This window comes from Chinchilla lanigera, unplaced genomic scaffold (genome assembly GCF_000276665.1).
Source record: "Chinchilla lanigera isolate Chin_1 unplaced genomic scaffold, ChiLan1.0 scaffold00196, whole genome shotgun sequence".
Taxonomy (NCBI): domain Eukaryota; kingdom Metazoa; phylum Chordata; class Mammalia; order Rodentia; family Chinchillidae; genus Chinchilla; species Chinchilla lanigera.
Genome location: NW_004955597.1, coordinates 516,556 through 525,469, shown reverse-complemented (window position 1 = coordinate 525,469; position 8,914 = coordinate 516,556).

Sequence of the window (8,914 nt, the reverse complement as noted above, 5' to 3'; positions counted from 1 at the left end):
GCCACTGAGCTATATCCCCAGCTTGGCAGTCATCTTTAATCAATTGCAGCACTCCTTCTCACTGAGCCCAAAGTCAGCTCCAGAATCTGTCTCAACACCATATTCTTTGCAATTGCTACCAACAACCACGATTATGCTCTTGAGCTGTTACTGATTAGCCTTGGGGGAGGAAGCAGTGCCATGGTAGAAATGAGATTAAGGTGAAGGGCTGGTAAAATGAAATTTAGCAATAATATAGAGGGAGCACAAAAACAAAACACTTGATGATAACTTGATATTAGTTTGATGCATGTCATCAGGGAAATTTCAAAAGCTTATGAAAGATGTCTGGCCACATAATTATGAGTTTGATATTTGGAACAAGGGATGTGATGATTTCTTTCCACTCAGGCCCACTCATATATTTCTGTGAGTTTTTTATATTTTGTATATTTCAGTTCTGGAGCCTGCACTTTCAGAAGAACATCAACCAAAAGGATCATGGCTCAGAGTAGCAGCCAGGGTGTGTGACAACCATGTCCCATATCTCTCAGATGCTCATGCCGTGAACGTGTAAGGAGACTTCATTCACCAGCACAATACATGGAGCTGGAGATACAAATGTGAGTGACCCAAGCCCTTGCCCTTGAGGTGAGGACAGAGGAAAAACCTGGGGACCTGCAGATCCCCAAGGCCTTATGGGCCAGAAGGGTGGGTCAGTGGAGAGAGATTTAAACTCAACAGGAGAAAAATCTTAAGTACAGTTTCCAGGTGATGACATGGGCTGATGAATTACCCAGGATCCTTGTACAAACATGCTTGAGGGAGCTCCAAGTGGGTCAGAAACCAAGCCCAGAGGCTCCATCTCCAGGAAAAAACCTACAAATCAGGTTGGAGCCACAGCCTGAGCGAAACTTCACTGCTGACACCATGAGACCCTGGGATCTAGCTCATGCTAGTATATCTACCCTGTAGTGTCAAGGCCTTTGTCACTGATGAACATCGCTACACCAGTCCTCACACTCTCTTCAGAGTGGCACGGGCTCACTGGATAACATCACAGCTTCAGAGGGACTGAGCAGACAGTGGTGACTCCACCAGTGGAAGACAGGCTCATAGGGCAAGGGTACTGAAAGGCGCTGGGCAGCCAAACGGAAGGTCAGCTGCCTCTGCAGCCATGAGGGTAGGGTGCTTCGGCGTGCCCAGCTCTGTGCCTGGCACTCAGCATGCACTGTCAGGGACTCAGCTCAGCTCTCCTGAGTGTATGCTGTGCTCACAAGTCCACTTTACAAAGGGAGAAAGGAGGCTCCAGAAGCGAAGCCATGTGCCCTGTTCTCTTAACTGCTCCCCAGAGGTGGCCAGCTGCAAAGGCCTCATTTGTGCACTTTGGGGTTTTTTTGGTTTTTCGTTTTCTCATTTGTCCACTTTGAAGCTGGCACAGGCCACTGAGCTCTAGGCGCCACCAGCCTGGAAGCCCTGGATACCAGATTACACCTGCCCAGCAGGATTACAGAGGATTCCCTGGGTTTCGGCTGAGCACTTACTACATTTGAACACTAAAGTCACCTCCTCAGAGAGGACTTCCTTGACTCCCACACCCAAAATAGCTCTCCCAGTGTCTATGTTAACCCCATGCTACTTGGCTTCCCAGAGTGCTCTGTGATAGGACACCGGCTTATCTACCAGCGTTGGCTCAGTAAAACATGAGCTGCATGAGAGCAGATCTTTGTCTTATTCACTACTGTGCACCCAGCACTCAGCACAGGGTCTGGCACATAGGAGATGCTCAGCAAATATCTGCTGTGAGCCTTTGGGTAATTTCTTAACCTCTCTGTACCCACCATCCCCCTTTATGAAGTGGAGATAATCATACTACTTATCCGTAAAACTGGGTGTGAGGATTCCAAAAGCTCAGGTAAACAAAGCAGACCTTTTAATGAGCACCTACTGTATGCCAGATCTGCATAGGGCACTGGACTATCATTAAGAGCTCACAGTCTAGGCAGAGCTCCAGTGAGATGCCACAGTGAGGTCAGAAGTCAGGGAGAGGAGAGGCTCCTTGGAGTTGAAAGTCTCATGAGGTCAGCAGGGCGTGGTGGCGCACGACTGTAATCCCAGCAGTCAGGAGGCTGAGGCAGGAGGATCGTCGCAAATTGGAGACCAGCCTGAGCTACAAAGTGAGTTCAGGGCCAGCCTGAACTGCATAATGAGACCCTGTTTCAAAAGACAAAAAAAAAGTGCTCATGAGGTCAACTGTAAGAGCATGGAGCTCACAATGGCTGGCGTTCCGGAGCATCCACAGTGTGCACACACCGCTCACCTCCCACTACACTGTAGACACCCTTAGCATAAGCATTCCCATCTGAGGCCACAGAGCCTGCAGTATGAGGAAGACAGGGGACTTTCCCAGGGCAGATGACTAGTTTGTAGGTAGCACAGCAGGGTTTGAATCCAAACCACCCGTGCCTTTATCCCTGTGCTCCTCATGCCTATGCAGCCGATGCAAGATGAGGGGCTGGAAGGTGAGTGTGGAAGTGTGAGGACACCCTGATGCCTTAGCAGTCCATCCATCCACAGAGTCTGAGGCAAGCCCAGGTCAATACTAGGAACCCCGTGCCTCGAAGCGTGTGAGTCACCTCCTGGCTTCATGCAGCAGCTGATGGGTCCCAGCTGGTGCCTGAGCAGAGGTAGAGGGCAGGAGGTGGATCTGGGGGTGCTGAGAGGGGTTGATTCCTCTGTGCCAGGAGTCCTGGGAGCCAGGAAATGCCAACTCTGCAGCTCCAACAGCCGCCTCGGCATCTGCCAGGGATGGTTCTGAGAGCGTGGCTGTGAAGTACGTGAGGAAAAAGAGACCACTACGAGGTGAGAGAACCAGCTTTGCTCTGGCAGGGAGCCCAAACATTCCAGGGAAAGTATGCCCCTGCTGTGCCTCAGTTTCCCCAGCTGTCAAGTAGGATGGGGAGGGGATGGTACTGATCTATGTTCAGGGAAAGCTCCCATTTCCCGAGGCCTGGCCATTCTCCAAGCCTCATCCAGCCCTGCAGAGCAGGTATTGTCCTTGGCCTGAGTCTACAGAGGTGAAACAGAGTTGAGGCCAAGCATCCTGTGCAAAGTCACATGGATCGAGGCATCGCTAGGGCTCACATCTGGCTCAGGGTGACCCAGGCCCAAACTGTGAGCCGTCTCACCTGCTTGAATATGGGGCTCTTGAATAGGGACATTTTAGCCACTCTAGTCCCAGCCCCTGCTCCAAGTTCCCTGGCCCTGTGGGAAGCCTGATGAGCCTGCTGCCAGCCAGTCCCTTCCAGAGGTTTCAGAGACCTCCTTAAGATGCGACCTTGACCAGACCAGGAGTGTCTCCAGCTTTGAGGAAAGGCACTTTAGTTGGGGGCTAGTGATGTCTGTGAGAGTCAGGCGAGGCATCAGTGATATCCCAAAACAGCTGGAAATCTCAAGGATTGATGAATCAACCCAACGAAGGCCAAAGGAGACCATGGCAAGTGGGGGTCACAGGAGGTTTGCTCTCATTCATCTGAGAGAGGCACTTCCTGAGCACTTCGTGTTCACCCCGCACAGGGCAGGTGAAAGAAAACGTGTGACAATGAATGTAGCAGGTACGACCCCACTCGAGGAGCACTCAGCCCTGGTTGGGGGAAGGGACACCCCTTGGAAGGCTCCCCCAACCTTCACATGTAGACACCTTTGGGCTGTTTAGAGGGAGGGACTTCTGGAGTAAGATCGAGACTTTGGAGCCAGACAACCTGATGAGAATCCCAACATCCCTGAGCCTCTTGGGTAAGTCAGCCTGCCTCTCTGAGCCCTGGTTTTCTCATCTGCAAAAGAGGGAGAGCAGCAGACCTTGACTGTTCTGACAATGATAGGAGATAATGCACTTAAAGGGCTGGACTTGGCTCCTGGCACATAATACATGCTCAACAAATGTCAGCATCAAGATCCTCTGGGACACTGACACACACTCCCTCTCCCATGTGTCACCCCTGTCCTGGGCTGGAACCTGGGGTCCAGCAGGGGAGTCATGGAAAGGAGAGCTAATGAGGCAAGGAGGGAAGTGAGCTCCAGGCAGCAGGGACAACACATGCAAAGCCCAAGGCAGGAGGCTTTGCAATCTCTGCCATGTTCCCACCACTCTAGTCAGCGCCTTCCTGAAATCTGTAGCAACACTGAGGCTCTGAGCCAATAAAATGAAAATGGAAAAATTCCCAAAATTCCATGCCAGGACCTTCGGGAGGAGGCGGCATGGCAGGGAGGTAAGGTCACAGACCCTGGGCAGACTCATCAGGTAGCCTCATGACTCACCACTGACTGGCTGTGAAACCCAAGACAAGTCACTGCGCTCAGTTTCCCCCTCTGTAAAATGGGACTGACAATTCAGTCTGCCTCCCAGGCAAATATGGGGGCTCACTACCGCGAATCCGTGAAGTGCACAGATCTATGCCTGGTGCATGGCCCATCACTCTTTGTTGATTAAATGAATAAAGAAAAACATGAGCAGCCACAGGGAGGTGCTGCCTGGGTCTCCTCCGGGCTCAGTCTCGGAGATCCTTCAGCCTGGCGCCTTGGCCATTCCCAGAACACCAGCTGCTGACGAGCACAGCCGGAACTCGGCCTGGTACTGGGTCCCACATGGGCTCCTCTGCTCAGTCTTTGCCTCAGAGCCCATCGGGATGGCTGGCTCTTCCTCAGAGCTGCACCAGGCCTGGGTCTCTCTCCTCAGCCTCCTCTCCTCTACCTCTTTCTGCCCAGGTCATCCCTCCACCCCAGAAGGCAATCTGTCTTCCTTTGCTCCCAGAAAGTGGCCCCCAGTAAAGCTCTTACATTTTTCCTTATATTTTTCTTATATTTTACCTCCACTGTCACATCTGCCTCCCAGAGGACTTAAGCAACAAAAGAAAGAATGTAGTGTTGATCAAATTTCTGAGGCCCCACAGCGTGCCTTTGGAGAGCCTGACCCTGGGTGAGCAAAGCTGTGAGGTCATCCAGCTTCAGCCTCCCCTCACCTCTTCCCTTTGGCTGGGAGGAGGAGTTCTAGATAAACACACTCAGAACCTGGGCAGGGCAAGTGGAGCTTACGGGAGAAAGCCCCGGCAAGGCAGCACAGAGCAGATGCATTTGCGGCTGCTCGCCTCCTTGGAATCCATACAGAATTCCATTATCGGATCTGGACAGCAGCTCAGGGACCTTCTCGTTCCATCCCCATTTGACAGACAAGAAAGCTGGGGCCCAGAAGGGAAAGCAGAGAGAGAGCAGGGATGGGCTCCTGACTCCCAGGGCCATGCTCCTTCCTGAGAGGCTGAGTGAAACACGCAAGTCCCAACACGCCCAAGGCCCTTTACAGATGCCAGGGGAGGGCTTGGGGTGGCTCTCCCAGCGCTTGGGCCACACAGCCCTGAGAAGACCCAACTATGGTAGACACCTCTTCCCTGATGGGTAGTGCAGGCACAGGGACCTTGAGGCCTTAAGCGGTCATATGCCCTCACCTGTACAGCAGGCCATAGCAGAGTCTTCCTCTTCCTCCCTAAGCCACGGTGAGGCTTAGGGAGCCAAGATAAGTAAATAACAGCAGTCAGCCTTTACCATGTCACATGACTGTGTGCCAGGCCCTGTGCTGAGCACTTTCAGGGGATGCTATCGTCTAATCACCACTGTGAGGCAGGCCCTCCCATTTTACAGATGGGGAAAAAAGGCTCAGAGAGAGACACAGCTGGGAGGTGGTAGGGCAGAGATTTGAACTAAAAATAAACTGATCCCAAATCCCTGGACCCAAAACCCCAGGCAAATCCTGCTTCTCCTAAATGCTTAAGCAGCACAGTGCCAGGCCCAAGGAACTCCTCAGTCATGTCACTGTGGGTGTGATAATAATTTTTGTCTCAGGGAAACCTGCCATTGGCAATGCTATCTTCTCCAAATGAGAAGAAGGAATAATGAATAGTCTGACATGTTTTACTAAACTTCATCTTTTCTTTTATTTGGAAGTAAATAGATAGTTAGCAGTTGCTCAAGATAAATGTTGAACTGAAATATTTCATGGTCTTTTTGTAAAATACAAAGAAAAGGAAGAAAACTCCCTCATCATTTCTCCAGCTGCCTTTCCCTTTCCTATGCGTGTTTATTTTTATTTTGGTTCATAGTTGTGAACATGCTGTGAGAGATTTCTGGATTCTGCCTTCTTCACTTAACATAATTCCATGAGTTCTTCCCTATATATAAATTTTTAATGACTGCAGAATATTCCATCAAGTGGATGTTTTCTTCTCCGCCTCACTTTATCCAGCTTAGGGTTTTTATTCCAACCTTGGAGCTGCAGCAAATATCCTTGGGAACATCCTTTCCTTACTTGATGGAATACATTCATATGTATTCCATTCATATACTTGATTGAATCTATTAAGCTAGTGTTGGGGGCAGTTCTGGGGACAGCGGCTCTTCTTGGTGTCCTAATGATAAAATTCTGCCAGGTTTTGTGTATCTCATCCATGCCTTAAGGCCTCCTCCCTACTTTTGAACCTCAGCTTCTGGGATAAAGGTTTCTTCTTATCTGGCTTTGTGCCCATGCCAACTTCCATACTGAGGGCAGCAGTTTCGGATCTTATTCTCAGTCCAACAGGACTGGGCTGCAGGTCGCTGGGTGTGCACTCCTGTGGGGCCTTCACTTCCCAGTGAAGGAATGGATCACCTCTATGTTTTGCCCAGAAAAAAGACAAATGTCAGACAGTCCATTTCCAGCTCTGTCTTTAAGTTACTGCAGACCGCCAACAACTTGAGCTCTCTGGACTTAGTCTTGCCACGTCTTAGCAGGAGGGTGAAGTGGTAGAATCATCAGACAGCCAGAGGTGAGCTCATTGACACTCATTTGTCTTATTTATCCCCAGGGACAAGACACTTCTAGGGGACAGAGATACTAGTGTCCATGAATAGCAGTCACCAAGTGAACAAATAAACAGCTTCCTCTATGGAAGCAGCCAAAAGCTGCTCTCCAGCCAGTGGGGTCTGTGGTTACAGGCTACCAGTACAGGGTGGAATCTCACCAGCAGAGTGAGATAGCACTGCCAACTTCTTGACCTCATCTCCTACTTCTTGCTATCCCTCAAGCTCATTCATGCAGCCCAAGGTCATTCCTGACTCAGAGCCTTTTGAACTTGGGGAGCCTCTGCCTGAAGCCCCCTTCCCTAACCCCTCCATGGCTGGCTCAAGCCTTGGCATGAATATCACCTCTCCATGGAGACCTCTGCTGGCCACCCTGCCTAAAGGCATCATCGCTCTCAGTGATTTCATCCACTGTCCTGTCCTCACAGCACCCAACGACTTTCAGAAAGGTCAATGTTGACATAAGTGTTTCCATGTTTAGTGTCCACCCACTCTTCCCTGGATGTCAAGAGAGCAGGCACCAGGGATATTAGGCTCACCATTTATTCCATGGCACTCCATAAACACATGATATATGAATGTTAGATACCACTGGCACAACTGTCCATAGCCAGCCCAGGTGTATCTAACACCTATTATATGCCTGTTACCATTCCAAGCCCTTTATGAGTAATAACCCTTGTAATGCTCTCAAGAACCCTCAAAGTAGCAATAGGTATTATTTCCATTTTATAAATGGAAAAACTGCGGCACAGATCAGCCAAGTAACTTGCCCAGGGTCTCATAACTAGCAGGGAGATCTGGGAGACTGGGGAGCATGCTGTTAAGAGTGTTAAGCCAAGCACAGGATGGAGTCCCTGTCCTCATGCAGCTTAAAGACTAATGGGCAGGTTGGCTTGGTGTACAATAAAGGAAGGCAGGGATACCTCCCAGAGAAAGTGCTTCAGCTACATCCTGGGGACCAGCAGGGGCTAACAGGGGTGAAGACTGCTGCACAGAGGAAAAGGGAGGCCTGAAGGACTAGAAGTAGGCTCCCTTGGCTGGAGCTGACAACAGAGAGATGTACCTTGGGACAAGGGTTGTGTCACCTCAACTTTGAGAGACTGAGGTTTTAAAAATTCCCGGGGGCAAAATAAGAGACAATACAATTGAGAAGAAGGGCAGGGACTCCCAGATTGTGGGAGATCAACCTCAGAGCCCCAAGTTTTATTCTTAAGTTCCCTAAGCCACACATCAAAGGCCAGCCTAGCCCCTGACCTAATGGTATGCAGAGGACACTGAGGTCTCTAGAAATTGCAGCCATCTCACTGTGTGATGTCAGGCACCTACACACCCTCTCTGGGTCTTATATTCCCAACTGGTATTAGATGACCCCGTACCCAAAGGACCTCCCTACTCCATCAGGTTTATATCTATCCACAGAATGCCATGGGCCAGTGACAGCCTGGTATCCCTGGAGTCCAGTTCTGAGACTCTCATGTACTGGCCATCTCACACTTGTGGAGGCAACCTACCACCCTGGGGCTGCAATCCAGCCTCTGGATGCGGGGCTGGGTTCTCCTGCTCCTTAGTTCTGACCAGACATGGCGGGGCAGGGCGGGGGAGTCTCCCAGGTTTGGGCTAGACTAGCGGGGGCTGCTCAGATCCTTCCAGAGACAAAGGAGCTGACCTGCAAAGAGTTCCAGCAGGAGCCCCGCTCCCCCTCCCTTCCCCCCTCTCCCTTCCCAGTCCACGTGTCTCTATTGTCTGCTCCCCGCTTCAGGGAAAGACACAGCCTCGGATGTGTCAAAACCACCACCCCCCCAGCAGCAGGGAAATTAATTACTGGGCGATTTTCACTTCCTCTCGCAGCGCTTGCCTGAGATAGGCACCAGAACATGACTGGCTGAGAGAGGCCAGCACCGGCATCGGGGACTTACTCCCCCCCCATCAGTTCTGAGAGAAGAAAGTTGAACCCCAAATGCAATAGGGGGCTCCAGTGGGAGCCCAGGCTGGGGGTGGCGGAGGGGTTTCCTCTAGTTAAAATTGGTGTCCACACAGACCACTTCAC